The following is a 27,543-nucleotide window of genomic DNA, read 5'->3' on the forward strand; positions in this document are numbered from 1 at the left end:
CAAAGAAGGAACAAAATAAAAACTTGTAAGTCAGATCACACAACTGTGGGACTTCACTAATTGCTCATAACAAGTGTACAAAGAAAGCACTTGAAAGAACTTCTTTGTATCAAATACTCTCACAGGGGCTGATAAAGAAAATGGAGCAGAGAATCACTGCCACTATGTCATGAATATTGTCTTTCAAGATCACAAGTTTGATCAGTTCCTTTTTTCTCCCTGCCCTTCCCTGAAAATGTTTTTTTTTTTTTTCTTGCATGAATTGTTTTTCTCTTGGATAAAACTTTCTTGCACAGACTTGATACTTAAGAAGAAAGGGAAATTGCATTTTGTGGAGAGCTGAGAGCATGTGTGTTAAATTTAAGAGGTATTCCCAGAAAACTGAACTAAGGTAACATATCTGGCAAGATGGTTTCACAGAAGGTAAAAAAATCAAGCAATGGTAATTTTCTTTATAAAAGTGAAAATGATTTGGTGTGTATTTTGGCTGTTTTCTTTCTTTGCTTGTTTTTCCTTAATTTTTGCTCCCCTGTCCTTTGTTTGTTCTTTCTTGGAGTCCCCTGGGAGTGGCTTTTATAGTTGTCACAAAGCAGTATGGAATGTGCATTATGAAAAATTAACATTAATCTTTGAGAATGTCTGTCACTCTTAAAGATGCTATACCAAATTTCCCACCTTTTAAGTCATTGATATTTAGAAAAGGGTATGTTTATTCTCTCCTGCACTTCCCTGTGTGTTCCTTTCCCTGGGTGGTTAGCTGAATAATTCTCCAAGCTCCATTGACTATGTCAACTAGATCTTAATTGACTGTAATGGGACATTTAACATCTAGGGCATATTTTGGTACCTACATTAGCCAAGTAAATTTAGTCTCACTGCATTGCACAGAAAATGTTTACAGACTTCTTGCTAATGATAAGAAAACCGAGAGGTACAGCATTTCCTTGCCCATAACCTTATTTGTAACATGTTGACAGAGCAGGTCTTAGCAAAACTCATCCTGCTGGTGTCTGTAACAATGTAGGCAAAAGTATAAGCAGGGTGTCAGGTCAGGTGCCAGATGCTAACACCAAGCATTTATGATCAAAAGACATTGCACCATGAAGAAGGGGATCTGTATCTCTCACTCCAGGAACTCAGTTGTAATCTTAACACCAAATCTGGAGCAGCACGGTTTTGCGACTCTGACTCAATCTTACTGAGAAAGGCGTTGTTAAGATATGAGAAAACATTTGAACAAGAGTCATGCAAGAAAAAGAAAGAAAAAGAAAAATGATACAAGTGTAACTGTTATAATAACTAATAACAAGTAATAACTAGCATCTCAAGGCTATAGTAAAAAAATGTTCTTACACAAAAAGTTCAAACACCTGTTTTTTTAAAAAAGTAACAAAAAAGGAAAGAATCTGCAGAGACTGTAGTTCTGCAATATCAGGGTGTAGCCTCTTCTGAAAAGCAGAAGAGGGTGATCCTTCCCAATGTGACTGACGGCTCTCTGGCCAGCAAATCCCCATCTAGCATCTCGTCAGCAGTGGTGAGTATACCAATGTGTAGCCTAGTAGCTCATTAGCCATAGCTATCTATTCTGTTGTTGACCAATACATAACTGCTTTGTTGTTTATATACTCTTGCACAGTTTCTTTGGCCATGATAAAAAAGGCCCAAGCATAAGTGATCAGAAGGGGAGGGTTACAGCTGGATTTACAAGGCAGATGCTTAAATGCCAGTTGATATGCAAAACAGTTCTTTTATAGCTTCACCAGCCATCTCTATTAGGACTAGTCCAATGACTATGTCATAGTTTTACTTAAAAAAATGTCATTCAATTAATTCCACAAAGTGATAAATTCATGAATACATTATGGAGACTTAGTGAAAGGTCTCACATCTATGCCAATTAGAAGAACCTCAGCAACACTGCTGTTAACATTATGAGCTAAAAATTGGCGGTAGGTAGTGTTCGGTTTTCTAGCAAACTGGCAAAGCGCTAGACAACCATTTATGATCACAGTGATGGCATCTTGTTGATAGGATTCTAGTAAAGCACTTTCCTGTTTGTGATGTCATGTTTTGTCAGACCACATTTGGTGCAGATTGCTGGTCAGATCATCAGTTAGCAAGCAGTGCAGTATCCCTAGCTGTCTGATGCTTGCAGAACAGACAACAAATTCTCATTGAAATACTAAATGCTGTGCCATTCCACATGGCAGTCACAGAAAAGAAAATGATTGAAAAGTAAGCTTGTTATTGCATCAAATACAAAATAATAGAAAAGTCCTAAAGATATACCATAGAATGCCGCAGCAAAGTACCGCTGTTTTGTCAAAGATGGCTTTTGGGATGGGTTTAATGGAAATGGCAGGTCCCTCAGTTCACTATTACATATATGTACTTCATATTCTCAACACACAGTTCAAGGAAGCACAAGAAAAGACTCCTGTCCTGGGAGATGAGTGAGGCACAGGGATGAGATTCAAGACACTGTTGATCAAATAAAAATTTCAAGTAGTTCCCTGAATACTTGAAATCAGTGTAAGTCCCCAGACCCCCCCATTGTTGTTGGGTGTTGTGCCTTTCCATAGTGAAGATGGTCAAATACTATTAGGGAGTGATAGGAATTCCCAGCAGAAACATTCAACAGTTTATGCAATTCTCCATCTTCCACCCACAATAGAATGACAACTGAAATCCAGTGGGAAGCAAACTGCAATACTGTATAGTGTGCTGGAGACTCCTGAAACCGTGAAACAGATGTCACAGTGCAAGGCTAAGTACTGCTGACATTTCTGCCAAAATAAACAAATCTGGAGGTTAGAGTCTAATCACAAATGATTGCAGCTCTTCACTGTTATATGTTAAATAAGAGTCTACTGAAGTTGAAGGATGCAGATGTCACCCACCTTCACAAACAGAAATCTGTCCCATCACAGTATGATAATGACTGGGATATATATCTTCTGCCAGTTGTTGGGGAAATCTGCTACAGTAGATCTCTAGAAGCTGAGGCTAAAATCGATCCTCAGCAAGTCAGTGTTAAGTTATGGTTGATGTGATTTTTAAAGCCATGAAGATTCAAGGCCTACAAACAGAACAAAAGCAAGATCTGTGACTGATCTTTGTCAGTCAGTGAAGGTCTGTATGACTGTACTGTGACTACCAGTCAGGATTTCTTGGAGAAAGCTTCACTTCATTCAGCTATCTAGATTAACTTGCAGACTGTTCACTTGTTTCACAATGTCATGATGGCAACAATCTTTAAGTCAGCAGCAGTGCCAGGGTATTTTGCAGTCTCCCATGGTCCTCAGCAAAGCTCCTTTTTTCCACTAGCATAAGATGCCAGAAGAAACTCCTCACATTTAGGCATGATGCTATGCAGCCCCACATCCTGTAGCGTAGACGGTGGCACGTTTGACCTATAGAGACTCTGAAGTGACATAAAAGCCACAAAGCAAGTGGTCCCTGCCAGCACAGGGCTACCCCTGATACAGGCTGCAAACATGATTACTGCCTGCTTTGCACCGTTCAGCATCTCAGTGTAAGGGAAACAGCAAGCCTGTCTCTGCCTCTCCCAGCAACATGCACTGGAAATACAGTATGGAAATCTATAGACAAACTCTGCCAATCTGGCAGCATCCTCCTTCACTACCTCTCTTGATGATGATGAAATCACACAGAGGCTAGCAAAAGCTGGTACAGATTTTGAGAGATTAAATCAGCATGTCAGGAATTAAAAGGGCATCTGACTTCAAACAAATGTTAATGTGCACTGTGTGGTTATCACCATTCTTCTCTATGGTTGTAATCCTTGGACAAATTAAGGCTTTTCACATCAAGCCTTCCAGCCAGTTCCATGCGAGTTATCTCTCTGCCTGTAATGCTGTTAAAACGTATAGCACAATATGATTCCAAGCAGTACTGAGGCAGTGTTCCTCCAGGGCTGAGCTACACTGGTCCAAGCATCTGACGCTTATCTCAGAAAAATGATTGCTCAAAGCTATTTTCTGATTTTAAAATATGTGAACAGCTGAGAGGTTGGCCAGTGAATTGTTAACCAGACTTGCTAACAGCAAATCTTCAGCTGTGTGGCATTAGCTCTACAACATGGGACACTGCAGCTAAAGAAATGATCTGCTATGCCAACGATTGTGAACTGATCATGTCAAAGCTAATGAGCAAAACCGACTTACATTGTGCAATACAGAACACAGCAAGGGAAAGCAGGAGGTTACCTCTTGTGCATGTGGCTTTTCTGATGAAAATATCAGTCACATACCTCACCAAATTTTCCATAAAAAGCAGAATCCTCATATGATTAACTAGTGTAAGACTGACAACAGTATTTTCTGTATTTACCATGTAGACACTTAAATTTTGAAGGTTATGAAACTGAGAATTTTTGTTTTTCTGAGAACAGAACATGCAATAGAAAGGCTGATATAAAAAAAAATGCAGTGAGGTATGTTTCTTTTAATTCCATGAAAAAAATCAGTTGAAGATATTGACTAGGGAGGTTGAAACCCTTTGGTCAAAAAGCTTGAAATATTTCAGTTTCCCATGAGGATTTTATCAGGAAAGATGAAATCTGCTCTGATCTGGTCTTTAGAGGGAAGTGGAGTACATGGCAGTTGCTGCAATGTTTTTTGATCACATTTCCGAGTTGTTAACTTTTTATATCTTGCAGTTCAATATACTGCTTAAAAATAATCTATGGAAAATTGACATAAATTTACATTTGCAGAAAAATATTTCTATAGAACAATATTTTTTGCATCATTTCAACACAATCTTTTCAGTATTGGGATTTCCAGACATTAGTCTTCCACAGATAATTTCTGTTGTGTGAAGAAATCAGTGTAAATGCTTTGACGAGACCAAGAAAATTCAGTTTCTTATCCAGCAACGCCCATTATTTCCTGGCCCATGAACAACAGTATCGATTAAATAACTTTCATGTGACATTATACATTACTTTTCCTTTCTTGGCCTCAACTGTAAATTTTCAAGCTCCTGAAGTAACAGAATGAGTCTCTTGGGTAGCACATTGCTCACAAGGCCTGGTTCAGGTCCTCTAGTCCAGGATGATAATCCTAAACAATAAATTTCTAAGATTTGCTTGGTAGCTTAAATTAAACCTGCAGTTTCTGGCTCAGTAGTTCAAACACTGGTTGAGGAATCAAGTTCCTGACTACCAGTCTTGGCATAGCTTTGTCCAGCTCTTCTAAATCCCCTTTCTCCTATGTGAAAGGAAAATGTCAGAATGAATAAAAGTGTCTGCTTAGGCAGAATGCTATATTTTCTTTGACACTTATTTATAAAGTAATTTGAAAATAAAAATCATTAATATCTACCCTTAACAATGTATTTTAAAGCAGTCATTCAATTTATAGCACAGGTAGCTCAAATACATTTCAGAAGATACTCAAATGATACCCCAGAGTAGGTATTATGGGCTTAGTCTCTGTGGTAGGAAGTTCCTGAGCTTCCATCTAAAACTAAAATTTGATCTTTTGTGAATTTGCATTGCATGTAACAGCATATATCTGGGAATAACCAACAATGCAAAGATCCTTGGTTCTCTCAGACTTTGGTTTTGTTTAAAGAAATGTATAGTGGTGAAGTGAGGGGAAACACTGTGTAAAGTAAATCCAATCCTTATCAAAGCAGATGCCTTTCAGAGCAGGATTTGAGAATTCTGAATTCCCAGCTCAGTGGCACAATAAAACCAGTTATGTGAACTATCATTTGGAAATGATAAGTATTATCAATGTCCATCATCTCAATAAAAAGGAAAAGGGGAAAGCTGCCTGAGCAAGCATGTGCCCAAATAATCATCTAAGTCTTGATCTGGCATAGAAGGAGAGGATTGCCAACATATGCCAGACTTGTGGCCCAGGATAAAAGCCAAACAAGATATTCTAGAGAGAACTATAATACATAATCTGATCAAAGTTTTGATGTTTTTCTGTTTCAAGAATGAGAATATAAGATAAGATAGGGTGATTAATTCAATATTAGGTATTACTGTTTACAGAAAATGATAAATATAGTAAATTCTGACATGCTTGAAGTCTTTTGGGGTTTTTTTTGTTTGGTTCTTTGTTGTTTTTTTGGGGGGGGCTTTTTTAAAAAATACATTTTAATATATTCATATCATTACATCAGTTTTTCAAGGGAAGATAATTAAGAAGCAAAAATGCTGTAAATATCAAACCAGAAATTTATACCATTTTTACATACATCTTACTCAAAAGGAAAAACATGGATCATATTTACAAGAAAACGAAAATAAACTCTCATATGCATTAAAATCGTAATGTCATCCAGACAGTGCTTTCCAGAAATTGTTCTGGAAGTCTGCAGTAATACAAAGAGTTGAGATGTAATGTCTCTACAGATACCATAGGAGATGTAATGCCTCCACTGTCAATGACAGCCCTTATTTATGACTTGGTGGAATTATAAACTGGTGTTTTTTCTGACAAAGGATTATGCTCTCATTGTATATTGTTTATATAGATGTAATCTGGTATAGACTATAAGTTAGAAGAATGATTCTAAACCTCATAGGAATTAATTCTGGAGTAGCTTCCAAGTACCAGGAGAGGAGGAACCAATCTGTATATATTAAAGTAAATGATGGTAAATTTAGGCTTGGGGTTATATGATAAGCTAACCTGGAAACTGCATTCTGTGACTGAGGAAAACTCCTCTCCCTTCCTGTTCCAAACTATGTCACTGTTAGATATTTATTCTATGCCTAATATATTATCTGCTGGTAACCAGCCTTAAGTACTTAAGAAAAAATATCATAACTTCATGCTACCTGGCTTTAGATTGCTAAGAGTTAGAGAGGAATAGCTAGTTCCCATTTTACGAAGACATCACAAAGCTTGTTTTTAGTGTCTATGAAGGCTACTTAGAGAAGCAGCCCAGAATTAGATGACTAACATATTTGCTGGGGTTTGATACATCAAACATAGAACATATTGAAAAATATACATAGATCAATTAGGTACAAAAATGCCTTATTTAAGGTTTATGTGAACAGTTTTTATACCCAAAAATCAATAAAATTTTTTTTGCAGCCATACTGATGTTGAAATGTTTTGTCCCATTCTCCTTACCAGTTTGCAATTTGCAATCGTCAGCTGTCCCATAATGTTGGAAGAAAGACAAATATATACCAGAAATATATGGATTCAAAAGTGGTGGATTCTGCTAATATTTAGTCTTTTCTGTGGCCCCTGCTTCAAAAGGCCTCATTGTGTCAGGCTTTCAAAGTCAAAAACTTTTAATGACCTGCACTTTTGCACTCAGCAAGATGATCAGATTTTGAATCATCTAAAAATCCAGGGATCAGATGGTCACAGCCTAAGTTGCTCAAAGTCATCTACTAGATAGTCAAGCTTCAGACAACCTGGTCCCTTTGTAGGGCTTTCATGACCTTTGTGAAAAGTGCTGGGTGCACTTTTATCTGCAGCAGTGTTATAGTTGTCCTGATTTCAGCTGAGATAGTTAATTTGCTTCTTAGCAGCTGGTGCAGTGCTGTGTTTTGGATTTGTATGGAAATGATGTTGACAGCACACTGATGGTTTTGGTTGTTGCTGGGTGACGTTTATACTAAATCAAGGACTTTCCAGTTTCTCAGGCCCTGCCAGCGAGGGCTGGAGGGGCACAGGGAATAGGGAGGGGACACAGCCAGGACAGCTGACCCAAACTAGCCGAAGAGGTCTTCCATGCCATATGACATCATGCCAAGTATATAAACTGAGGGAGGAAGGAATGTGGGGACATTTGGTATTATGACATTTGCCCTCTTGAGTAGCTGTTATGTGTGACAGAGCCCTGCTTTCCTGGGGGTGACCAAACACTTGCCTGCCAGTGGAAAGTAGTGAATGAATTCCTTACTTTGCTTGCTTGCACAGCTTTTGCTTTACCTATTTAATTGTTCTTATCTCAGTCCTTGAGTTTTACATTCCTTTCCGATTCTTCTCCCCATCCCTCTGGGCAAGGAGTGAGTGAGTGAGCGGCTGTGTAGTGCTTGGTTACCAGCTGGGGTTTAAACCACAACAATATTGCTATAGTGACAACAGCATTAAATGCACATGTTCATTTTTCCTCATTAATAAGACCACTTTCTACTCAATTTTTTTTATTATGGAAAATTATTTTGCCTTGACTAAAATCTTTCCTTTTTCCCCACAGACTGTTCACCTTGGTATATTTTTTCATATCTGTATGCTTACCTTCTCTTGTTGCCTCTGTAAGACGACTGGAACTGGTCTTCAGACAAGTAAAAGCTTCTTAAAACTGTAGAATGATTTGGCTATGAAATATGCATTAGCTATATGTCTAAACCTATATATTGTTTGAAAATGTTAACCTTCATGAATTCAGCTTATTTGCTAACTAAAAATTGTCTCCATCATCTTATAACAGCTCCCCAGCTCTCCAGTAAAATGTGAAAATTTAGAAATCATAGCAGCTTCTCTAAGAATGTATTCATCGTAAGGAATGCATCTAAAAACCTACAGATGTTTGATTACAGCTTCCAGGGGTAATCATCTTGTTAAATTATACGTGGTTTAGCATTTGCCAGACTTTACTGTCTCTTTAATAGCAAGCATTTCCAAAATTGATTTTTGCATATAAGAATGTGCAGTTTTCTGGAAAATACAGGAAATTTTTTTCAGAAATTGACAACAATTCAATTCCCCCAGAAACTTCCCCTATTTTTTCAAAACATTTAAGATAAATTTCAGAATCAAATGTGAAACGTGAAGCCCAAAAACAATAAACCCCCCCTATATCTGATCAATTTCCTTTGTTTAGATTGAAATAAACATTTACAGTAATTTATAAAATCCCTAGAAGTTATGATAGACCAGTATATTTTTCTGTTCATATTCAGGCAACAGTGTAATCAACATCAAGAATAAAAGTTGAAATTGTCAGTTTTTTAAAAACATGAAATATTCCTTTGTAGCTCAAAACATGAACTTAAATATGAAACAAGGGTCTGCTTTTATTAGCTACTTACCCAACCCTGATTTATTTAAACCAGATGCATGTCAGTATAACTTTGTTATGCTAAGTACACTAGCTCAAATCTGTACCTGTGGAGAAATGATGTAAAGTTTATTGGTAATAGAGAACCCTTCACAAATTCTGTGTACCATAACACCTCTTTTTGCATGCCCTGTGTACCGAAGGTTAATATTAGGTATGTCACTACCTGGCTGATATTATTTGGAATAAGTATGTGTACTTGTGAAATGGAATGACTAAAATACCATTCACCTGCATAGTAACTGATTTTTACAGTCTGTTCTTCAAAATGAATTCAAGATTACTGACAGTTATTATTTATACATGAACATTGTAGACAAACTGCATTATGCAGCTGACTGCTTAGTCAGTATACATTGTAAATCAAAGATGTATTTGACAATATATGTAAGAATATTTTAGAAGTTAGTTACAAATTAACAAATCATGAATATGGATATGCTGCACACTAATGTGAAGAATTTCCCAGTCCTTACTGAATTCTTCAGATTTCTGACCACGTACTGACTTCACTGACAGGTTTGTCTTTTCCAAATTAACTTCAATTAAAAACTCCATGGCATGGTTTAACCCCAGCCAGCAACCAAGCACCATGCAGCCACTTGCTCACTCCCCCTCACCCACAGGGATAGGGAGAAGAATCGGAAAAGAATGTAAAACTCAGGGGTTGAAAAAAGAATAAATCAACAGGTAAAGCAAAAGCTGTGCATGCAAGCAAAGCAAGGAATCAATTCACTACTTCCACGGGCAGGCAGGCTTTCAGCCATGCCCAGGGAAGCAGGGCTCCATCACGTGTAACAGTTACTCGGGAAGACAAACACCATAATGCCAAATGTCCCCCCTTCCTTCTTCTTCCCCCAGTTATATACTCAGCATGACGTCATATGGTATGGAATATCCCTTTGGCTAGTTCAGGTCAGCTGTACTGGCTGTGTGTCCCCCCTCCCTGCGCCCCTCCAGCCCTCTCGCTGGCAGAGCCCAAGGAACTGAGAAGTCCTTGATTTAGTGTATATATACACATCACCCAGCAACAACTAAACATCTGTGTGCTATCAACATCATTCTCACACCAAATCTAAACCACAGCACTGCACCAGCTACTAGGAAGAAAATTAACTCTATCTCAACTGAAACCAGGACACCTCACATTCAGTGAAAGTGCCTTTTCCACTTTCATTGAATAATAATATTCTATTGTCTCCAAGGTCCATTTGGATCTTTTGTAAGCGTATGGGAAGAACTTCTGCCTCTGTGCTGCAGATCTCTTAGTCCTTTATAGCAGCACATTCCTACCAGGTTACCAGTCTCCAAGAGTGGAAAGCTCCATAACAGAGAGCAGTTACATGTTGTCAAATATCTGCATATAAAAATGCACTGCTGGTTGTAACCTTCATAATAAATTGTGGCATTCATTATCTGGACAGGGTGTATTTTGTCTTCGCTAGTCCCTCTTTGCTGGCCACAAGTCTGGTGGAGCCAACATTGGAAATGAAGGCTGAACAGAGCTCCTTTTCCAGTGGCTGGTAACAGCTAAATGTGATCACACCTAACTGAAGAACCAGGAAAACAAGGAGCCTAAAAAGAGACAGAAGCTTGGCATATGTTTGATCTTTAGATCAACAGGAAGGATTTTTATTATTAATCTGAAATAAATGCTACTAGACTGACCTTAAAAGTAATAAGGAAAGGTGGACACAGAAAAATGATACTTGAATCACAATATTTTCAAACTGAAGGGGAAAAAAGGTCTTTGAAGAACATGTTGACCCGTTAGAAGGGGAAATTTAATTAAATGCCACATGATGTCTAAAAATAATCTTATCACTTGGAGAATACAGATGTTAAAGGATCAAAAGCATACATGTTAGATTCTTGGGAATGCACATTTCTGCACTCTAAGGAATTCTTTTCAAAATGGAGCCCTCAGAGGAGCAAGCAATCTGCAATGCATGATGTAAACATGCCACTGGGAAATCCTCTCAGGCTATAGGTCTTTTCCTGTGTTTCTTCTCTGAAACATGCTCATACAGATTTCTTGCCCAAATACAGTACAAATGGAGTATCCATGGGTACCATTTCGTACCTTGATGGTATTTCAGATTCATTCCCTTCTGAATCAGGAAGAAAATAGAAAATACATTATTATAACTACAAAAAGATTTTAAGGTCCTGTAAATCACAAGAAGATGTATAAAGATGTCCACATATCACATTTTAAAGTTGTTAGGCAGTTCGTTGAACCTCAGATGGTGAGTTTTTGGTAAAACTCATGCATGTTGTCAGACTAAACATTAGATATAAGAGGAAGGCTTTTGTTCAGGCATAGCTTAAATGGCAACCTGCTTAGCCTACATGCTGCTTATAAGCCGCCTCTTTCCCAAACAAACCTGGACCTTATTTTTTGTTATTCTTTTCTGATGTAACATTACTCACCTTATTAAAATAATTTAATGTGTTTTATCAGCTTATGTGGCTCTGAAAACCTAAATTGAAAGAAGAAACTGTATTGGGATTTTTTTTTGAAAATATTTCTATGATAAATACAAATTATAGAATTATTTGGGTTGGAAGGGACCTTAAAGATCATGTGGTTCCAACCCCCTTCCCATGGGCAAGGAAACCTTCCACTAGACTGAGCTGCTCAAAGCCCCATCCAGCCTGGCCTTGAACACTTCCAGGGATGGAGCATCCACAACTTCTCCGGGCAACCTGTGCCAGTGCCTCACCACCCTTACACTAAAGGATTTCTTCCTAATATGCAATCTAAATCTACCCTCTTTCAGATTAAAACCATTCCCCCTTGTCCTATTGCTACAGGCCCTACTAAAAAGTCTGTCCCCTTTCTTATGCACACCCTTTAGACACTGGCAGGCTGCTATAAGGTGTCCTCGGAGCCTTCTCTTCTCCAGGCCGAACAGCCCCAAGTATCTCAGCCTGTCTTCACAGGAGAGGTGCTCCAGCCCTCTGATCATCTTTCAGATCCTCCCCTGGACTCATTCCAACAGGTCCACATACTTCTTATGTTGGGGGCTCCAGAGCTGAATGCAGCGCTCTAGGTGGGAGTAGCTCTTACAAAACAGCTAGAAAAACCTAAGCAACCTAGACAGATTCCATTGTCCCAGAAATTGTTAGCTTTGTATGGAATTCAGACATTATTCAACTGACCTATCTCAAGTCTATAATCATTCTTTTTTAACAGAGCCAGATAAGAAAAAATAATTTAGAATCATTAAACATGACTTTTATATCACATTTTTTTAGGCAGTTAGGGCTTTAGAGTGTGATACTTCAGTGAAACAGAGACTTGTGTAATATGCTTCTGTATCATGAGATTAAAAAGTCAATAATATTGAAGCGACTTCAAGTGGTTTATAAAGCAGAGTTTAATTACTATATGGAAAAGTATGAAATGCTTTAATCTACTAAGATTTGAGATATTTATAAAATTGAATTTATGGAAAATCAATTAAGTAGAATCTGATTTAACGAAGGGGCTGGCGATTATTGATATTCAAGCTGAGTTTCTGTCAATGTTAGAAACTTGTTCTAATACCGATTTTGGCACACATTATTCTTTGTATTTATGTAGTAAAATAACTTTCTTAAATCATTTCATACCACAATGTCTCTTTTAGCTGCTTTAGTCAGCCATGATTCAGAGTGAATAACTAAGTGCCTTATTTTTTAGAACTTATTCTCTTCCTAGTAACTGGGATGAAATATTAATTCTTTTGGAGACTGAAAATCCACTCAGTGCATTTAAAATCCTGGAAGCTTTAGGTTTTTAGACCGCTGGAGGTCAAACAATTTAAAGATAGCACAACCAAATATTTTAAAATTTTTAATTTGAATTGAAAATCATAAAATATTTTCCTAGAAACGTGCTTTTGTTCGGGCCCCCCCCCCCCCCCCCCCCCCCCAACACTGGATGATAGGTTTAATTTAATATAAAAATGCTACCTTGTTTCTCCTGCTTTTGTTGCTTCAGCCCTGAAAGATTTTATGCAACGCAGTACCATATTTCTTTAATTGCAGAGATTTAAATTGTAACAAACTTGTGTCTGCCAAGAATGATCCAGCTGAAGTGTGTTTCTTGGTAACTGGGTGTATCAGTACATGCAACCTTAGGTTGATGGGATTCATTTTGTCTGTCTCTAGCAAACTACTAACTAGTCTACTACCTGTGTAGCAGTCAAGGGGAAGAGCTGAGAATTTAAGGCCCCTGAGTCAGTGAATACAGAGAGCAAGTGGCATATCCTGACTGTGCCTTATCTTAGCCTAAAATAAATACTTGAGTAAATTGTTTTCTGTGGCTATTTATCTGTATACATAAGCAATAGGAGGAGTCTAACTGACAAACTGAGCATGGGCACATCAATTGTATGTTCCATGTAGAATATTCCCCAACTTTTTAGGGCATTAAGAAAATTTATATTTATCCCAACTATTTTTTTTAATTGTTGCATTTTTCATCTGGAAATTTCTGAAGAAACAAACAGCACTTTCCCACCACTTTTTTAGTTCAAAATCTCAGGTTTTCTTTTAAATCTGCTTTTTCTCAGTTAAGAAAATATGATCACATCTCAGTGATAAATTCTTAAGTTTTCTGTGTTTTAATAATGAGTGAGAAAATTCTCTCATTATAGAGCATTCAGGGAAAAGATTAAATCCCCTAAAAAAAATGATGTGAGAAAGAAATTACTCTTTGGGGACACTCTCCATCAGCCACATATAAAGAAACAATGTTACTCTGGCAAGAAAGTCTTGGTGTCACCATCCACAAAAGAAAATGTTGATGAAAGGACTAAGGATTACTTTTATGGTGTTGACTATTAATTATGTATGATATGAACGTGGGAGGAGGATCACATGAAAGGGTATCAGTATTGTCTCATGAATGCTATCAGTTACTCCAGAGAACAATTCTAGAAAAATTATATTGAAGTACTTGCAGAGCCACATCTTTGAACCTAATAACCTATGACTAAAGTGGAGGTAGCGACACTTCCATGGCACATCAATTAGACCATAATCTAATTGCTATTATATTCATGCTATCAGACACAGTAAAGAAAAGGCCACTAAACATTTTACAGCACAGTTTTAGCCAATATAAAATGGTAAGGAAAATAATTACTTTGATCCTAATAAGCATAAAAAATAATTCTGTTAGAACAGAAGGAGTGATTCTCAGCAAAAAAAAATGAAATCATGACAGTTTTATGCTGCATACAATTTATCATTAGTACCACTAGGAACTTCACTGGTTCACATACATTCTAAATCAACTTTAACAAATAACCTGTAAACTCTAAATACAACGATAATTTATTTTATTCCTTGTTAACAATTGTGCATGTAAAAAGGCAGGTACTTCACAGTTAAGATACATACCTTGTAAATCATTGCTTCATTATATCACTATAGGGGAGTCCCAGTAAAGGATTATGCATCCAAATAGGTAGAATCTAGGACTAGGAATCTTTTGGTCCCTATGCAGTTAGTGACTTAGACATCCTAGTGGGAATCAGAGCAGTCACATATTAAGCAGCAAGCAGAAAAGCATCTACATCTAAGCAAGAAGGTAAGGCACACAGCATGGCATATCCTACATTTAATATTCACATTCTTCACTTTGGGCTGCAAAAATACATTTTTGCTGCCTTGGCACCCAGAACACAGGCTTTTTGAAGAGGGCTGTTTTCAGGATTAGTAACTACAGGATTTGGATTACACAACTACAGGAATTTCAGGATTAGGATTAGAGTTCAGTGATTAAGTTTTAATGATCTAGATTCTATCAGACAGAATGATCTTTGAAGCTGTCAAATTTGACTTTAAGAGTTCTAAGTGTCATTTATGACTGGGTTTATTAGTAGCTAATAGAGTAACGGTAGGAAAAGAGATGGAGAGATCCACAAAACAGAGTTAAAGAAGTGGTCAATGGAGAGCTTTGTTTGGTGGTGACCCAGTAGCAAAGATTAAAAGAATTTCCAGTTGGGGAAGATTATATATAGTTTAGACTAGTCTACAGATCTGAGGTGAGACTGGAAAGGCTGACAGGTTGCAATGGTTGTGATATTTTGTAGCCTACCAGACCAGTGTTAGGACTGAAATCAGGAACAGGATTTGACCAAACAGACATCAACAGGAACCTCTTCAGTACCATAAGGGTTGAGTCTTGCGGTGGGTGGGCAGTTCAAAAAAAAAAAAAAAAAATAAAAATCAGGCAACCAAGTTTGTCTTAAACCCGAGTAAAAACAAATAAATCAGAATTAGGTCTAGGCCTAACCCACCAGGGACCAATGGAGATTTATATGGAGTGAGTCTAGTAAGAATTGCTTAACTGCAGTTACAGTAAGAGTTAGTGTGGTTATGAACAATGAACGCTGGCACCGGGTTTGGCCCATGAGCCAGCAGGGGCTGATAGATCTAAATTATGTTTGTTCTGATAGCTACAGATACATTTGAGACTAAGAGCAAGAATCCACTAGTATGGAGTCTGGGGAATCTCTCATCAGTGCTTGGACTTCAGCTGCCACTACAGCATTATTGGAAGACATGATGGAGGATACTGAGCTAGTGTTAGGACCTGAGCCCTTAAGGAAATGCTGGGCAAGGTTTACTGCTGTTTTCAAATTCCCAGATCGTTGGGTAACATCCAGAATAATCTAAAATTGATTAGTCACTTATTGGCGTGGATACTGCAGACTTTGAGTATGTTCATGTTTTTATTGGGTTTTCTTTGAATGGTAATTAATTATCAGTTTTATATACAGTCTAAGGGAAATATTATTTAAATTGAATAAAATGATCCTATACAATTTGGTGAAAAACTACTACTGAAATATTCAGCTCATCTTTATAAGATATTAATTTAGAGAGTGTATTAAAATACAGCATACAGAAGTTGAAATAATTTTCATAAACAGGGAGAAACATCTGTTGTTTGTTCCTTGTCTTTGCTGGTTTTATAAAGTGGTGATCCTCTGGCTAGTTTTCTTAGGAGGGTTATAACTGTTATGCCCTTATTATGATGATAAACACAAAGAAGAACAAAATGAAGTAATACATCTTTGGTGCACCCTTTGGTAATACCAACTATTGTAAAGCCTCAGAAATTAATTGTTTTAAGGTATACTCATTTCAATGACATTTACCTTCTGTATCCATGTGTTTATCAGCTCCTTTACCCACATTTATTACAAAATGAACTGCATATTTTCAATGGATTTTTTCTTTATAGAAAAAACTAAATCTTTTACTAATTTTCTGATGTCAGTTGAGAGGGAGAAAATTGCAGAGAGTACTAAAATTCAAAATCATTCAGTACCATGGGAAAAAAAAAATCCATCAGCCTTCGCTGTCATAGACTGAACTCCAAACAGCAAGCACTGAAATAATCCCCACCAGTAACTATTAAATTGGTTCTTCAGTGTGCCAGAAGCAGAGGAAATAAGGGGGGGGGGGGGGGGGGGGGAGGCATGGGGAGGAGAGGGAAAATGTGGAGAGGAACACCTTTTTGTGATAGTAATCCACAAATCAAACTTCTAGGCCTTCTCTTCCAATTAATATTGTGATGTTTCAAAGGCCATAGGCTACTTCTGATCATGATTTAATTATACCAACGTCTTCACTGGCAGACAAAAAGATGGATTGGTAAAGATAGATGACAACTTCTTTAATTATGCTCCAGAGAGATCTTGGACTGAAATAAACATTGACCTAAATGTTAATTGACTCAGTTGCCTGAATTTCTAAGAAAGCAGAATTTGGAGCTCAGAAAACAGATCTAATGAGAATGTAACACAAGGTATGTGATCCTTCTATTTCTTTTCAGCCTTACATAACTTCAGCTGGGACACAGCTTTTCATTTAGCACATCACTATATTGTCAGATGGCACACTCAGGCTCTGTCCTTGTAGTTTTGGTGATAAGGAGATGAAGGCGAAATAAGCATAGAAGTCAATGCCTTAGAAAGCATGGTCTACCCAGAGTTCTTTGTAGTCTTGCTGATATTATCCTGTCAATTACAGCTTTATTGTCCAAAAAAGTAGAGATGTTCATGTGGTTATCGGAGGGATGCATAGAGCAGTCCAGTACATGGTATTTTACATACGCTGTGTAGCTGAGGCAGGAATGTTATCTTAAAATTTAGCTGAAATCTCATTTAGTGCTGCATACAATGAGAAATGTCTGCAAAAAATAAATCAGTCAAATATGCCATGATACTGCTAATACAAATTTTTGTGATATTACTGTAAAATTTAAAAGAAGTTTGGGATTGAAAGGCGTTCCCTTCAGCTAAAGTTTGAAATGCAATAAGTGTAAATGGTTCTGCATTGCAGGTGATCAGTTTTGTCTCATTCAAAGCTCACAATTCCATAACTGCTGGTGTAGTACATGTATTTGACATCCTTAATGATTACTTGGAGGAAGCCACTGCTGTTGAGTTGAATAGTGAGCTCAAAGGAAGTAGCTCAACAGGAGGGGCTCTGTTTTTGTTTAACAATTAGGTCAAATACTTCTCAGTAGGATTCCTGTCTTTCAGTGTTTCCACTAGAGATTAATATTTCAGAGGTAATTATCTGAACCCCTTTTATAGTGAGGGGAGGAAAATGGGCACCCTAAATTAGAATTAATCTGATTTTTAGAAGAAGATTAATTCTACTTTACAGGCACATTTCCAAACCGACTGCAGAGAGGATCTAGACAACTAATAGCGCAAACAGTCAGATAAAACCTGTGTTAAGTGTTCAGGGCAGCTTATAAGAACACCAGACTCTGTACACTTCCAGATCAACAGTGAAAAAGATGCCTCCACTTGTTCAGATTTATAGAACTATCTATGTAAGACATGATGTTAATTATTTTCTACTAAGCATAAGGACAAATACGAATAAATATGAACAAAGCTCTGAAGGTGCAAGACACAACTACAGACAGTAGACCTTATTCCACAGCTCTGCCAATAAACAAATATGCTAGAATCTGGCTTGTTATAATAGAGCCTTAAAAATACAGCAACATGATCTCACCGGCCTTATGTTTTAACAAAAATAGAAATTAAATAAACAGAACTGGAGGGAAAAGTCCAGAATTTGCATCTGCTAAACTACAAGACATTCCTGTTACCAAAGGCAGACTTCTAGCACATCAGAGGTTTGTATCTGAGCTAATTTGTGGCATATGAAGGCACAGACCCCAAGTGAGATTCCCCTATTACATACATAAGTGCTGGTTATATACATTCACTTATCCACCCAAGTTCTGCCCCAGAATGTGCCTACCTGCAGCAAAACACCTTAGCAATCAGTTGACATTCCACCAAGTTGTTTACTCCCTCTATGCTCATCTGAGAAAGTCTCTTCTTCCCCAGTACTTAAGGTGTGGGAGGTGTTGGGCACACCCCTCATTACAGATAGGTGGGGCATAATCACTGCAACCTGGCATCCAGGCAAAGAAGACAGACTTTTCTAGGAAAGGGCACTTATGCTAATTGTCTATATGTCTTTTGTTGTTAGCATTTATAAAGTGGAACTTCTGTGGTAATATTAATCTCATCCTCAAGCAAACTTCTAAAATAAGGCATTTGCTACCATGGCAGACTACCATCATCTGATTTTGTCAGATGTCTATACTTCACAGATGAAGTGAATAGCAGTCAGAGATAATAGAAGACATACATCAATATAAAAAGTCCTTTTAATTTATCTGTTGATTTCTTTCAAGATGTCTACTTATATGTACAATACAATTAAACATATAAACAAGCACTTCTGTGTTCTGTGGGAAATTACTGGCAAGACTGAGACAATGAACTCCACTAATTCTGTGAAATTTCTTACAACCTTGAATTCAGTCTTTAAAAGTGAGTTTGGGTCTCATCTTCATAAATGAGAAATTAATGGAATTATATGTATGTGAAAGAACTTTTTCTCATTATTTCTCATTGTTATAGCTAACAGTTTGTTCACAGAACACAGTGTTAGCTTTCACATAAACACAGTGTTGTATAGTAAAGGCGAAAATCCAAGGAATTTCCTTGCAGTAGGAGATAAGACAAATTCAGGCCACAAGTGATAAAAGCCACAAGTTTCACAAGTGAAACAATACCACAAGTTTCTGCTGATTCAATACAGATCTGAATTTCATTTTTTTTCTACCACAGCTATCCATTATTTAGCGCTGGCTCATGCCTATTTGGTATTTACTATTCAGGAACAGGCATTTGCTTCTTGACAATTTTGTGGTGAAGGGTAAGTAGATAAACAGGCAAAGGTTAGAGAATGGGCAACAGATGTATTGAGATCTACTATTAAACTTTTAATATTAGTATTTTGAATAATGTTAATTCCTTTGTAGGCAGGACACTGCAAGAATAGGTCTATGAGTGATGTTTAATGAGGAACAGGTATGAATCTCACAGATAAGACCTGGAAGTCATACCATGCAAATAAGCTTTGTATGAGAGGACAGTGAAATAATGACTATGGGGAAAACTGACAAATGAACTGTATGGATGAGTACTGGGAGTGGGAATATATAAGAAAATTAATAGGAGGATAATGTAGGAAGAACAACATTATTTATAGCTCTGAAGATAAATACATTTTTATGTAAAGATGTTAAAAATCCATGGGGTATTCTCACACTGTGGTAATGATACCACATAAAGTCACACCAAGTGTAGACAGAGAACTTCATAATTTTTTTCATGTTTTTTAGGAGAAAAAAAGATGTATGTACTAAGAAAAATGTATGTACTTAAGATGCTGTACCACAAAAGCAGTTTTATCTTCCTGATCTTTTTTGTCTTTTTTATTAACAATACATCAAGACATGTCATTCACACTAGGACTGCTCCCAAAAGACAGCATGAATGAAATTTCATCAGTTTTGCCTCCCTTCTTGCACAGTTGTCTAACACTGCAATAGCAGACTTGGCATCCCCAGCCCAACCCACTGGCATTGCTGCTGATGGCTGCCAGCTGCCTAACAAACCATGGGCACACACACTGGCACCTCACTTTCTGTCTGATGCCATTCGCTCCACAGGGCTTTCAGAAACTCAACAGGGAAGAGAAGCTGCCAGGAGGTACCTTCCTTCAGTGCAAGCCACCAAATTCAAAGTCCTCCCAAGTCTCTGAAGAGGCAAAAGCCATAACAGAAGTCAAATTGCCTCTCCCATCTCCACTGTATCATCCCCAACTCTTTCCTTCTGCTTTCAGCACTGTATGTGATCATCTGCCAAACAGATTATTAATCCTTTGCCGGTTCTTAAAGGGCAAGATATGCTGTTTGTACTGAGGGGTGTTCCACATTTCATGAAGATAAATTGGCCTATCTATGAAGTAGAAGAGAACTTCTTGAAACATGGGCTCACTGAATGGCTGAAGTGGTAAGGGATCCCTGGATATCATCTGGTCCAACACCCTGCTCAGAGCAGGTGTAGTTAGAGCTGTTTGGTGTTATGGGGGGTGAATCCTGCAGCCCATGAGGCAAGTATGCATCAGTTCCACATCTGCAGGTCTAACCAGGAGTGAGGCTGAACATGTATCCCCAGCAGGCACACACAAATGCACACATCTAACACATACACATATATATATATGGATGGCACACAGATAACACATACAGACACAGTCCACACTCATGTAGATACATACAGCACCAACAGCTTCATCCTGTTCCCTCTCTAGCTGAGCAGGATGGTCATCTGTTAGTGGGAAATACATATATGCATATATTCAAGGTAGATTCCTCCAGCAGATGGGCTCAGACATACAGTTAGCTGCCCCTGGATCTTTTGTTTCTTCAGGTGCCTTACCCCTAGGGACACTTCCACACAGAGACATACACAGTCACACCACTTTCTGGAAGCTGGCAGGGACACCTTGGATGTCCACTAGCCAACTGCTCCATCGTCTCACACTTAGAGACACACCTGACTTCCAGGTTACTTCACCTACTTGCCAACTAGTCCAGCTTTGTATTTGCTAGTGATCACATACTCACTTGTACACCCACACTCACTCCAGTCATTGGCACAACCGTCATTAGGGCCTCTGACCCCTGGACCCACTCCAGAGGCTGTTGCACGGTTTCATTCACACCAGTGTCTCCAGTTGCTGGCACTACAGACTCTCCTGTACACACATATACACAGAGGAAAGAGGTTTCCCCCCAATTGTTTCTCCCCAAGTCACCTACATTCATACCTTTCTGTACTTTTGCTTCTACCCATAAATATCCCATAATAAGTCTTGTACAATCCCCAAAATGGTCTTTCCCTGCGTCCTGTCATGTACCCCATACCCCTAACCAGCAACCCCCCTTAGTCCAAAAGTCCAAGTCTAGTGTTGACTCATCTTGATGGGTTTATGCCTGGACACTCTGGCTGAGGTTCTGTTGGGAAATCCCTGGGAGGCTGCAGACATGGTTTCCCTTCTTCTGAGTCCTTAGTCTTAGTTCCTGCCTGCCATTGTACTCCTATGCTTCTCTGGGCTTGTTCAGATGGACCTTGGATGACCTGATCACTCTTCTGTGATGGCCTTGGGGTAGTTGGGGCAAGGCACCATTTGGGTTTCCCCACCTGTCTTTGCGCCTCTGTGGGCCTCTGTGGGCTCAGGTAAGCTTTTAAAACAAAACCTACTGTTGCCCAAGACTGTGTCTGGTTGGTATCTGAACATCTCCAAGGATGGAGATCCCATAACCTCCCTGGGCAACCTGTTTTGGAGTTTGACCACCTTCACAGAAAATAGTCTCATTCTTACATTTTTAACAGAATTTTCTGTCTTTCAGTCGGTGCCCTTTGCTTCTTGTCCTTCACTGGACATCACTAAGAGTAGTCTGGCTCCAACTTCTTTATCCCCCCCAATCAGATATTCATACATATTAATAAGATCCCTCTCAAGCCTTCCCTTCTCCAGGCTGAACAGTCCCAGCTCTGTCCACCTTTCCTCATATGTCAGATGCTTCAGTCCCTTCTTCATCTTTGAGGCCCTTTGAAGGACTCACTCCAGTATGTCCATGTCTCTCATGGACTGGGGAACCCAGAACTGGATGCAGCTCTCCAGATGTCTCTTACTGTTGCTAGGAAGATAGGAAGGATCATTTTCTTTGACTTGTTGACAATGCCTTTGAGGTGATGAGAGGTGGTAGAAACTCTTTTGTAAGAGGAGTATATAAAGGCAACCTAAAACTAGTTTGTGAGGAAAGTGATATCATATGCATAAACATCCCTTAAGATATACCTTCCATGATGTCACACATCATATGTGATGACTACTCCAGTAAAGGGAATCTCTGTCACTTTAAATAGCATGGGTAGAAAATGCAGATCCTCACAGTGACTGAGCAAACTGGATTGTTTTTACATGGCACTTAGCATTCTTGGCAGATTCTTAGCTGTTACTCCCCTCTAGCTATGACTGCACACCTGCAGGTATGAGATCTTAATTCCCAAGAATGATGTACGGAAGAAATTCTATAGTCTTTTATCCAAATACACCAGTTTGTTTGCGGCAACATAGTACAGAATGACATTTTTATTTGTTTATTATATTACAGGTTATGATTTTTCTTTTGCCTGACTTCATTCCATAGCACACACTTCATCTGCACCCTCTTAGACAAACCCTGAGAGATGCTGAGTTTGTGATGAGCAAGTGGCCTCCAAAATTCCCCAAACTGAGCCTATTCATTACCTCTGAGCTTTGATACACTAATTACTTGCCTATTTAATTCCATGCTATTCCTTGTATGTACAAAGGTGTAATTGCATTATTGAACCACTTGGAATGTAATGCTTTACTTTAAGAGAAATGAACTACAGTATTGTAGCTCTCTTCAAAGCATTATAGATCTTTTTATAGGAAAGAAATGTTGTTTACTATGCCACAATATCTTAACTCTAATTTTGGAACATGAGTTTGAAATACTCATCTATTGCTGTGACATGTAAACCCTCCATATGGCTTACAGATCTTAATCATATTCTATTTATCTATAGTACAGTTTGAGCTAAGAATTAAGATATACATATATAATTTAATATATCTACATGTGTGTATATATATATAATGACAGTACATAAGAATTCCGCAAACATAGGTTCTTCTTTTCCTAATGTACAGTTTCCCCTGCAAAATTTGCCACCACAAAACTGTAGCGCATATGATTTCTGAAAAAAGATTAGAGCTCAGGTAAGTATAAAACTCTGCTTAGCTGAGCAAACAGCAAAAAGGAAGAGGAGGAGAAATTATAAACATCACTGATTTTTAAAGATCTTACAGAATCAGAACAGTTACCTTTATGATTAATAGAGTTATGCATCAGTTTGTTTGTCTGCCTGATATAAACACAAATAAGGTTTGGCACACAGTCATATTCTTTTGACTCATCATTATTTATTTTTTTTTAATTATTTGTGTAGTATATTATTTTTTACCTAAAGCATAAGCAATGGTTTAACATAGATGTTATAAAAAAGAATAAAGAAAAAAAAGGGACACAGCAACATTATGTATCACAGTATACATATATATTTCATCATCTGCTGAAAATTATACATACAAGAATAGAAGTGGATTCAGAACAAAGACCAGTATAACTGTATAAGATATTTCAAAATTACCAGGAATACACAGCTGTAAGAGAAATGGCAGTGAAGCGGTAAATTCAGCATGGCTGAGCGACCAAGTCTGATAATAGTTATAGTACTTTTTATGTAAAAGATGCTGCGAATGACACGTAAGTCTAGCTTCCTTCTAATTACAAGAAGGAAGCAATTCATATTTTTGACAAGTACTTTCAAGTGGAAAAAATAATGGAAAAGAACAAGCTTAGAATGACTGTTGATGAGTTCAGTTTAATGGTAAGAGAGAAGGACGAGTGAAATAAACAAAATGATACAGAAGAAAGGAGGATATATGGCATAATCATAATAAACTTAGAATAGCCTTATGTACAATTTGTAGGAGTAATACCATGATTGGTAGTAGAATAAAAAAAAAGAATAAAACAATTCACCATCTGTTGAAACACTATAGTGTCGCAATGTTTTGCGGCCATCCCTGCAGAGTGTGCTACAAACACTGGACAGCAAATTCTGGTGCATATGAATCTGTTCGCAGAAAATGGGTGGCTTCTGTCTGAAGTATGTTTTGACTATACACCGGAGTTTGTCAGTTTTAAAATCATAAATATGGGATTCTTCCACTCCAATAAATCATAGTATGTGTCTTTCTAAAAAAATCCTTGTAGACAATCTTACAAATGCATTCTAATACATCATAGTTTATCTTAAAAAGAGCATCAAAACCTTTGCCATTTGTTTTAACAGTGTCCCTAGAGAAATTAAAACAACGAAACCAAATATTTCTTTTTTCTCTTTCATTTTAGATTGTAGCTTAAAGGAAAAATCCCTGCCTACCTACTCATTTGCAGAGACATGTTTTTTTTCAGTGTAGTGCCCTGTAATTAATAGGTTCAAAACTAATCAGAGACATGAAAGACTTTAATGACAAGTAAAATAGAAAGGAGAATGAAGGGAACAATAATCATCCTTAAATGGGTTTATATTAATTTCAAAAGAAATTTTTAATAGATGGATTAGCTTAATTTATAAAGATGTGATCATTGTTGCACTTTTTGGGTCTAATTTAAAGAAATGAGTCTTGGAAACATACCTGTTAATCAACTCTGTTAGGCATTTATGAGTAATGTTACTTGTCTGTCTCTAAAGACTACATTTAGAAAGTGAGTTTCTGCTCTTCATTTAAACCATTGAGGCACCATGTTAGCTGAAGCTCTCTAATTGCTTATGTTTTAGGGTTTGTGACACTAAATGACAAATGGGAACCATGCAATGCAATGAAGCAAAGATGAGAGTAGCTGCCAAATTTGTGACAACGTGATTATGCATATACCGCTCTTGCTTATCGATCCTGAAATAATTTCAGTAACATCTGGCATTGAAGTGGACTAGATTTATCAATTTATTCTATTGGAGAAATTTGCTACATTCAGTGACATACATAGCTATTAATATTTATTTTCAACATTTTTAAAAATCAATTTTCTCTTAATAATTCTAGCTACAGATTTATATTGTTTTGTAGTTCTTTGCTGCTATGCTGACACTTAAAGGGGACAGACTTCCCACTTTTTCAAGTTGAATACCACTTATTCTTGTGAGTATCTCAGTATTTGGCATTTGAATCTATTGATAGTAAATCTTTGTTATTCAGAACATGGCATTGTTTATTTTGGGCCATATTTGCACCTACATTGTGTATGACTTACTGTGATAACTTGCAAGACTAAAGGCAAGTCTGTCTGGCCCTAAACAAATGGTTCTAAAGTTCTACTAATGAATGGACTTACCGGCAATAATCTTAAATGCAAATTATTTTCTGTTCTTTATATAAGTAAGATTTTCAAAGCACTATAGGGAACAGCAGCTTGGCAGAAGATTCTGTTTGCTAGAATTACACTAACAAAATAATTACTTGAACAAAAGAATGGGCTCATTTGTTGAGAAAATGAGAAAAATGGCCAATACTTTACCTCTATACTGACTCATGGATGGGTGGCAAATGCCCTGCAGGGGTGTTTGCAGCTATGGAAGCAGAACAACTGGAAGCACAGGGATTAACCCATCTGGGGCTGCCACACTGTGGCAAGATATAGCTGCCCAGGTAGAGAACTTTGTTGTAAAAGTACATCATGTAGATGCTCACGTATCCAAGACTTGGGCCACTGAATAACATCAAAACAACCATCAGGTGGATCAGGCTATTAAGGCTGCAGGGGCTCAGGTGGATATGGATTGGCAACATAAGCGCAAATTATTTATAGCTTGATGGGCCCATGACACCTCAAGCTGTCAAGGAAGAGATGCAGCATATAGATAGACTTATAACTGAGGCGTGGGCTTGACATAAACACACAGATATGGATGCTATCACACAGGTCATTCATGAATATGAAGTAGGCACTGCAATTAAGCAAGCCAAGTCAAAGCCTCTTTTGTATGGAGGATGATGGCTAAAATATAGATATGCGGAGGCCAGGGAGACTGACAATATCACACTCCCACAAAGCTGCCAAGGCAAGCACCATGTGCTTACAATGGTGGAAGCAACAACTGGGTGGCTGGAAACACCCCATGTTCCATGCCACTTCCTGGAACACTGTCCTGGGCCTTGAAGAACAAGTCTTATGGGGGTGTGGCATCCCAGAAAGAATGGAGTCAGGCAATGGGACTCACTTGCGAAACAACCTCATAGACACCTATGAGCATGGTACTGAGTGAGTGTATCACATCCCCTATCACGCACCAGCTTCTGGAAAAATCAAATGATACAATAGACTGTTAAAGACTTCATGGAGAGAAATGGGTGGTAGGACCTTCAAACATTGGGATATACATTTAGAAAAAGCCACCTTGTTAGTCTACATGAGAGCATATGTCAGCTGAGCCAGCCCTGAAAATCTAAACTTTTATGTTCTGGAGAATGGGATAAAGCCCCTGTAGTGCACATAAAAAAATATGCTGGGGAAAAGAGTCTGGGTTATTCCTGCCTCAGGCAAAGGCAAACCCATTGCGGTATTGCTTTTGCCCAAGGACCTGGGTACACTTGGTGGAGGATGGGAAAGTCCAATGTGTACCTCAAGGGGATTTGATTTTTGGGTGAGAATATCAATGAATTGAAGTGTATGACATTAACTGCTACACAACACTGTATATTAACACTTGCATTGCGGCTATATGCCCAGCTCCACACTGGGTGCCTTGCAACATCCATCTCCACCACTCCAGATTTAGGGATCTGAAACTGACTCCCTTCTGACTGACATGTTAATGAAGAGTGAACTTTAATGAGACTGGAGAAGCATAGCAGTGATGGAATCAGAACTGGCTTCAACTTGCAACAATCCACCACTTCGTACCATCTTTCCTGCCCTGAAAGACTGTTATGACCAATGGAGCCCAAAGTCACGGACTAAATGAACTCAACAGACTTTTGTAAGGATGGTCCATAAACTAAGGGAATGATACCTGTGTGTTTATATCAAAGGACAGGACAGGTGATGGTGTATGGGAAAATGTGGCATGACATAAATGATATGGAATAAGGGGTGGATACTGTCCTGGTTTTGCCTGGGATAGAGTTAATTTTCTTCTTAGTAGATGGTACAGTGCTGTGTTTTGGATTTAAGATGAGAATAACGTTGATAACACACTGATATTTGGTTGTTGCCAAGTAGTGCTTACTCTAAGTCAAGGGCTTTTCAGTTTCTCATGCTTTGCCATTAAGCAGGTGCACAAGAAGCTGGAAAGGAGCAGAACGTGGACAGCTGACCTGAACTAGCCAAAGGGCTATTCCGTACTGTAGAATGTCGTGCTCAGTATATACACTGTGGGGAGTTGGCTGGGGGCCACTGGTTGCTGCTTGGGGACTGGC

This window comes from Falco naumanni, chromosome 6, assembly GCF_017639655.2.
Source record: "Falco naumanni isolate bFalNau1 chromosome 6, bFalNau1.pat, whole genome shotgun sequence".
Taxonomy (NCBI): Eukaryota; Metazoa; Chordata; class Aves; order Falconiformes; family Falconidae; genus Falco; species Falco naumanni.